Source organism: Urocampus carinirostris, chromosome 2 (genome assembly GCF_059441175.1).
Source record: "Urocampus carinirostris isolate Australia breed hairy pipefish chromosome 2, RoL_Ucar_1.0, whole genome shotgun sequence".
In the NCBI taxonomy this organism is placed as follows: Eukaryota; Metazoa; Chordata; class Actinopteri; order Syngnathiformes; family Syngnathidae; genus Urocampus; species Urocampus carinirostris.
Genome location: NC_142350.1, coordinates 63132576 through 63140000, shown reverse-complemented (window position 1 = coordinate 63140000; position 7425 = coordinate 63132576).

Sequence of the window (7425 nt, the reverse complement as noted above, 5' to 3'; positions counted from 1 at the left end):
TACCTACCTACCTACCTACTTACCTACCTACCTACCTACCTACCTACCTACCTACCTACCTACCCATCTTCCTACCTAGCAATCAGCACTACATACTGGCCTACTTGTGGTACAGATAAACATACATGAATTAAAGCACCTTAATTGTCAGGGACCATTTGAGGGTTTCCCCCACCCTGCCAAGTGCCTAAAGACAACTGTGGCAGACCCTGCTGAGGATAAGTTGTCCTGAAAATGGATAAACGGGTAAAATGCTTCCCAGCATAGCCCAACAAGAACCCTCGACGTCGTTCCAGGCCTAAACGCGCGTTGTGATATTAATAAGCGCGCACTTATAAACACATGAGCATGCATCAAGATGAAAAACTTGTTTGGTTTGTAGACAGGGGGCGGCGTCGAGCGAGAGTGTGCTGTGTGTATGCGTGTTGAGGGCTTTCATTTGCATTAGGCTCAACATATGGCGAGGCCTTGGAAGCCACGGGCCATGCCTTCATTACCCCATCTCCGTTTCATCAGCTCCTGGCGCACCCGCTGAGACTTCCCGCGGCGGGTCCGTCTGTCCCCGAGGAGACGCCCACACGGGACAATATGTCCCCGAGGTGAGTGGGCGGGGCAGGGGAGGACATGATTATTTTAGCGTGCTATCGCTTAACGTCAACGATTGGAAACGGTCTGACTGAAACTGACTCAACCAGACTATCAAAGAAGGGTTAACGCATCATTACGTTCCGCAACAGTAACTTTTCAAAGAGTCTTCGCCGCCCTAAACGAGCGCAAAAGACTGAGAAAAAAAAAGGTAAAATATGATGTATATGGTGACTATGTAAGGGAAAATTTACTTATTTTTGCTGCTTAATGTCATTACACTATTTTCATTGTGGTATTTTGCAAAGCACAGACAAAAATTTCAAGGCAGTCTACATCTATTACCTTGTAAATACTACCTTCCTATCCCAATATTCTATTTTTTTTTAATCTCATTTTTATATTTTAAGATTTTATTCCATTTGTATCATGTAGTGCCACCTCAAATCTTGTAATAATCAATAGACATTGTGTTGTAATCACTGACAATAAAGACTATTATACTTGAGTCTATCCTATCCTATTCTATCCTATCCTGTCCAACACTACCATACCTTACCTTACCTTACCTTACCCTGCCCTGGCCTACCATACCCTACCCTCACCTTACATTCCCTAACCTAACCTACCCTACCCTATCCTACCCTGCCCTGCCCTGCTTTGCCCTGCCCTGTCCTACCTTAGCCTACCCTACCCTACCCTATCCTATCTTACCCTACCCGAACTCATCCTATCCTATCCTACACTGCTCTACCCTACCCTATCCTACCCTACCCTAATCTACTCTAACCCTACCCTACTCTTTTATATCTTAGTCTACCTTAACTTACCCTACCCTACTCTACCCTACCCTAATCTTTTCTATCTTAGCCTACCTTACCTTAACTTACCCTAACCTACCCTAACGTACACCACCCTACCCTGTCCCATCCAATCCAATCCTATCCCTTCTCATCTCATCTCATCCTATCCTATCCTATCCTATCCTATCCTATCCTATCCTATCCTATCCTATCCTACCCTAACTTACCTTACCATACCTTACCTTACCTTACCTTACTGTACCCTATCCTATCCTACACTACCATATCCTATCCTATCCTGGCCAACCTTACCCTACCCTACCCTACCCTACCTTACCCCACCCTAACCTACCCTATCCTATCCTATTCTATCCTATCCTATCCTATCCTACCCTAACTTACCTTACCATACCTTACCTTACCTTACCTTACTGTACCCTATCCTATCCTACACTACCATATCCTATCCTATCCTGGCCAACCTTACCCTACCCTACCCTACCCTACCTTACCCCACCCTAACCTACCCTATCCTATCCTATTCTATCCTATCCTATCCTATCCTATCCTATCCTATCCTATCCTATCCTTTCCTGTCCTATCCTTTCCTGTCCTATCCTATCCTATCCTATCCTATCCTACCTTACCTTACCCTATCCTACACTACCCTAACCTATCCTATCTTGGCCAACCTTACCCTACCCTACATTACCCTATCCTATCCTATCCTATCTTGTCCTGTCCAGTCCTGTCTTATCCTATCCTATCCTATCCTATCTTGTCCTGTCCTGTCCTGTCCTGTCCTATCCTATCCTATCCTATCCTATCCTATCCTATCCTATCCGATCCTGTCCTGTCCTGTCCTGTCCTGTCCTGTCCTGTCCTATCCTAATCTATAATGTTGTCTTGTAAAACTACATTATCACATCAAATATCAATACTTGCTCCAAAGATTTCATTTCCAAAACATGGGATTAAAAAGATGTGACCTCATTTTATTACAGCCTCTCACTCACACACATGCAAAGTAAAACCACAATCCCCATGGGTTGTTTTAAGCAACTTGTGGCACCACCTATCCTGTGGTTCCATGCAAAGAAAGTGGTTCTGGTGATTTGTGTAAGTGCTGCTCGAAGCATCTGATTGGCTGCTTCGGTCAAGGTGACACTTTGTGTAACCTCCGGTGTACAACGGGGAATACGTATTCTACCATGTGGCTTTCATAGTTTAGCTTTTTTGCTTCTTAAAAAAGTCCATTTGGTTTGAGTTGAGGCCACAGATTACACTTTGTTAGGAATTAAATATATAAAAAATGTATCGTTTACCAAATTGTTCGAATTAATTATCTGACTCCATTAACCAACAATGCATGCTTGTTTCCTTTTGTGAAAAGACGGACAAGAGACCGGCATTTCCACATGGGGGCAGATTTAATTTCTTAAATAATAAACTAAGTGAATTCCATCGAATTAGCCGAATTAGCCGAATTAGTCTTCGTCAAGCCTTTTCTCTCGATTGTCCCTCTTCTTCTTCTTCTTACGATCTTCTCCGATCTTCCCACGTCTTTTCACAAGCTGGCGTGCCAGCTCCTCCCATGGGCATGCTGACTCCTCCCATAGACGTGCCGACTCCTCCCATGGGTGCGGCACCTGCCAGCTTCACCACCTCCTCGCAGAAGGGCGTCGCGTTGTCCAAAAAACTCATATCAGCAGAGCTTATCAAAACAATGCCTGACGTCCTCCTGCGTCTGGCTTTCTCCGTCAGAGGCCTGTTATCAACAGAACTAATCAAAACTTTCGCATTCGGAACGGCGTGACCTGTCATTGAACTTAAGCCTTTTTTGTGAAAACCTTCATTGCATTCAATAAATGTAATTTGTATTTGATCTTACAAAATCCCTTATAGTCTTAATTATAAAATCCTTCAACTTTGACGAAAGATATGTACAGTAGGTCATGCGTATCTAATGCAATCCAAACCCCCAGTATCCCAGATAAAATCATGGAAATAGCAGAATAAGTACAGTAATACTTATGTGTGATATAGTTGTATATGATCGAATAATATTAGATCTAGATATTCATATAGAATAGGAAATTGTATTTACCTTTTGTGTGGCATGACTTGAACTGGTCCATTGGGGTAGCAGGTAGATGCAAGGGTAGGGAGGAGACGGCAATGGCAGATTAAAAACTGATTTTAAAACCTCTACTTGAAATAACTCTCACACCTTTAGAAGATTTACTTGCTATAATCGGCTCTTATTCCTAATATTCGTCCTATCATTGTTACGACCATGCTACTTAGCGAGGGTAATGATGAATGAAGTTTTTGCCACCCTCTTATGGATGACTGCAATTAGTGGGACTCGTAGCGAATACAGTGAAAACAATAAGGATTTCTTTGCTAACTTTATGGGAAGCACACCAGGCTGTGAATTGAATAATGACAGAAGAGGAATCATGGGAGGTATTTCAGCCCATAGAATATGAACATTTTCCTGATGGTGTTAAAGATAGTCATTATTAAGACTCTTTGGTGGCTGTATTACATAGGTAAAATACAGATATTGTTAAAAACTACATCGTGATAGCAGCTGCACAATACTCACAAGACTCCATGATGGTTGAACAGAACAGCCCAAACGGTAGGCGTGGTTTATTATACGTCAGTGACAACAGGAAAAGGGAACACACATGAGCACGACTTCACAATAAAAGAATATAAGATTTATAAACGCACAAAAGATGTAATTACACTTATTATTGAAACGTTACTTTATGTGTGTGTGTGTGTGTGTGAGAAAGATTGTTTTTATATTTAGGAATGAAATGTGTGTTTTCCAGCTTAATTTATTGTCCATTATGACCCCTAAAAACTTGTGATCACGAATACCCTCGTAGTACTATATTTGACTCATAACAGTACAACTGTTGAAATGGCTTCTTTCTATCTCTTTTCCTCTCCATTACTTTCCCTCTTTCTTTCTTTCTTTTTTCTTTCTTTCTTTCTTTCTTTCTTTCTTTCTTTCTTCTTTTCTTTCTTTCTTTCTTCTCTACCACTTTCTTTCTATCTCTTTGGTGCTCTACCACTTTCCATTTCTCTAACTCTTTTCCTCTCTACCACTTTCCCTTTTTCTTTCTTTCTTTCTATCTCTCTCTTTTCCTCTCTACCACTTTCCCTCTTTCTTTCTTTCTATCTTTCTATCTCTCTATTTTTATCTCTACCACTTTCCCTCTTTCTTTCTTTCTTTCTATCTCTCTCTTTTCCTCTCTACCACTTTCCCTCTTTCTTTCTTTCTTTCTTTCTATCTCTCTCTTTTTATCTCTACCACTTTCCCTCTTTCTTTCTTTCTTTCTTTCTTTCTATCTCTCTCTTTTTATCTCTACCACTTTCCCTCTTTCTTTCTTTCTTTCTATACCTCTCTTGTTTCCCTCTTTCTGTCTTTATTTAGTCTGTTTCCCTCTTTCTTTCTTTCTATATATCTTTTTTTCTCTATATCTTGTTTCCCTTTCTTTCTTTCTTTCTTTCTTTCCTTCTTTTTCTCTTCCCCACCACTTTATTTCTTTCTATCTTTTTCCTCTCTACCACTTTCCCTATTTAATTCTATCTCTCCATCTCTTTTTCTCTCTACCGCTTTCCCTCTTTCTTTCTTTCTTTCTATCTCTCTCTTTTCCTCTCTACCACTTTCCCTCTTTCTTTCTTTCTTTCTTTCTATCTCTCTCTTTTTATCTCTACCACTTTCCCTCTTTCTTTCTTTCTTTCTTTCTATCTCTCTCTTTTTATCTCTACCACTTTCCCTCTTTCTTTCTTTCTTTCTATACCTCTCTTGTTTCCCTCTTTCTGTCTTTATTTAGTCTGTTTCCCTCTTTCTTTCTTTCTATATATCTTTTTTTCTCTCTATCTTGTTTCCCTTTCTTTCTTTCTTTCTTTCTTTCTTTCTTTCTTTCTTTCTTTCTTTCTTTCTTTCTTTCCTTCTTTTTCTCTTCCCCACCACTTTATTTCTTTCTATCTTTTTCCTCTCTACCACTTTCCCTATTTCATTCTATCTCTCCATCTCTTTTTCTCTCTACCGCTTTCCCTCTTTCTTTTACAAAGGATTTCACGGTGTATTTTGTATTTTCACCCAAACAGTTCGAGGTCCTCGCAAACACGGAATCGCGACTGCAGGCCTGTAAACAGTCACTTTCCCCCACAGAGCAATGCTAATATTTTCATCTGGTGTCATTTGCGCTGTTTGCACGGAGTGGAAAACGAGGATAAACAGGATGGAGGCGCCACGCGGTGAATAAGTCATGAGTGCCCGACATCACAGCAACTTTTCGCCGCGCTGCACAACAAGTCGGGCCTCCTCTTTGATAGCGACGCTCAATTATTCAACGTGCGTCATTACTCCTCGACAGGAAGCGGGCGAGAGGGTGAAGATGATGAAGATGACGATAATGACAATGCTAAGGGCTGCTGTCAGGCTGCTAGCTAAGACTGTCAACCTGTAGGTTTTTCCCCGTACAAAGTATGTTTATTATGCATTTTAAGACGTGTACGACGTACGAGAAAATCTGTACGGAAAGACGCAAATTTTTCAATGATGAGTACCATCCGGTATACACCGACTATCACGAAACGGCAAAACAATCGAGTCAAACGAGTTTGCCGCGGTAGCCTCTATCTCGGCATCGTTTTTTTTTTTTGCAAACGAAGCGAGCGGTTTGATGCTACTGTGCGCATGTGTCCTCCACCTCGGATTTCACCTGGTAGTTATGTAGTGAAAGGAAGTCCGTCTCTTTTTAGAGAACCGGCTTTTCCGGCTCAACTCATTAAAGAGAACCGGCTCTCAAACGGCTCACTTGCTTTGATGCATTATATTACGAATTACTATTGTTGTATAAAGAATTTAGTATAAAAGGAGAAAATTAAAAACGACAGGTTTGTGGTTATCCCTTTAATCAGTATATCACCAACAATAATTTAATCCAGAAAAAGAATTCATAATTTGAACAAGAAAATGTATTATTTTACCTAATTATATTTGCATGTATTTTTTCCTTCTAGAGTGAACGTCCAAGCAACTTTTTTTTATAATAAACCTCATTCATGTCGAGCAACTCAGTATCTCACAACAAAATGCTAATTAACAATATTTATGATATAACGAAACGCATGTACAATATAACATATTAAACTACATAAATAAACACGTTTGAAAAAAAAATATGGTGTAAGATTATTTTGTATTTTGTAAGGGAAAATACGACAGTTTTGAAAGGTGCTAATAGTATATAATGCCCTTTTAATCAAATACATTGATGATTTTTGCTCCTCATTTTCATTTTTCCCCCAACAACAATTCAATAATTCAATTAGTACACACAATTTAATAACAATTTTGTAAGGGCATGGAGCCCTGGAGCTTGACAGGTATGTTATTATGGTATGTTAGCAGCACAGGATCTCCGCAGGGGACCGTGCTCTCTCCGTTCCTATTCACTCTGTATACATCGGACTTTCAGTACAACTCTGAGACCTGCCACGTGCAAAAGTTTGGTGATGACACTGCGATCGTGGGATGTATCAGAAGTGGGCAGGGGGAGGAGTACAGGAAACTGATTAAGGACTTTGTCCAATGGAGCGACGCAAACCACCTGCACCTAAACACTACCAAGACCAGGGAGATGGTGGTGGACTTCAGGAGAACTAAAACTCACCCGGTTCCTGTAACCATCAAAGGAGAAGGTTTAGAATTTGTCCAGACCAACAAATACCTAGGTGTGCAGCTGGAAAACAAACTAAACTGGACTGCCAACACAGAAGCTCTATGGAGGAAAGGTCAAAGCCGACTTTACTTCCTCAGAAGGCTGGCCTCCTTCAACATCTGCAAAAAGCTCCTGAAAATATTCTATAAGACAGTTGTGGCAAGCGCCCTCTTCTATGCGGCAGCGTGTTGTGGAGGCAGCGTCATGAAGAAGGATGCCTCTCGTCTCAATAAACTGGCGAGGAAAGCGAGCTCTGTTGTGGGCACAGAGCTGGACAGCCTGAC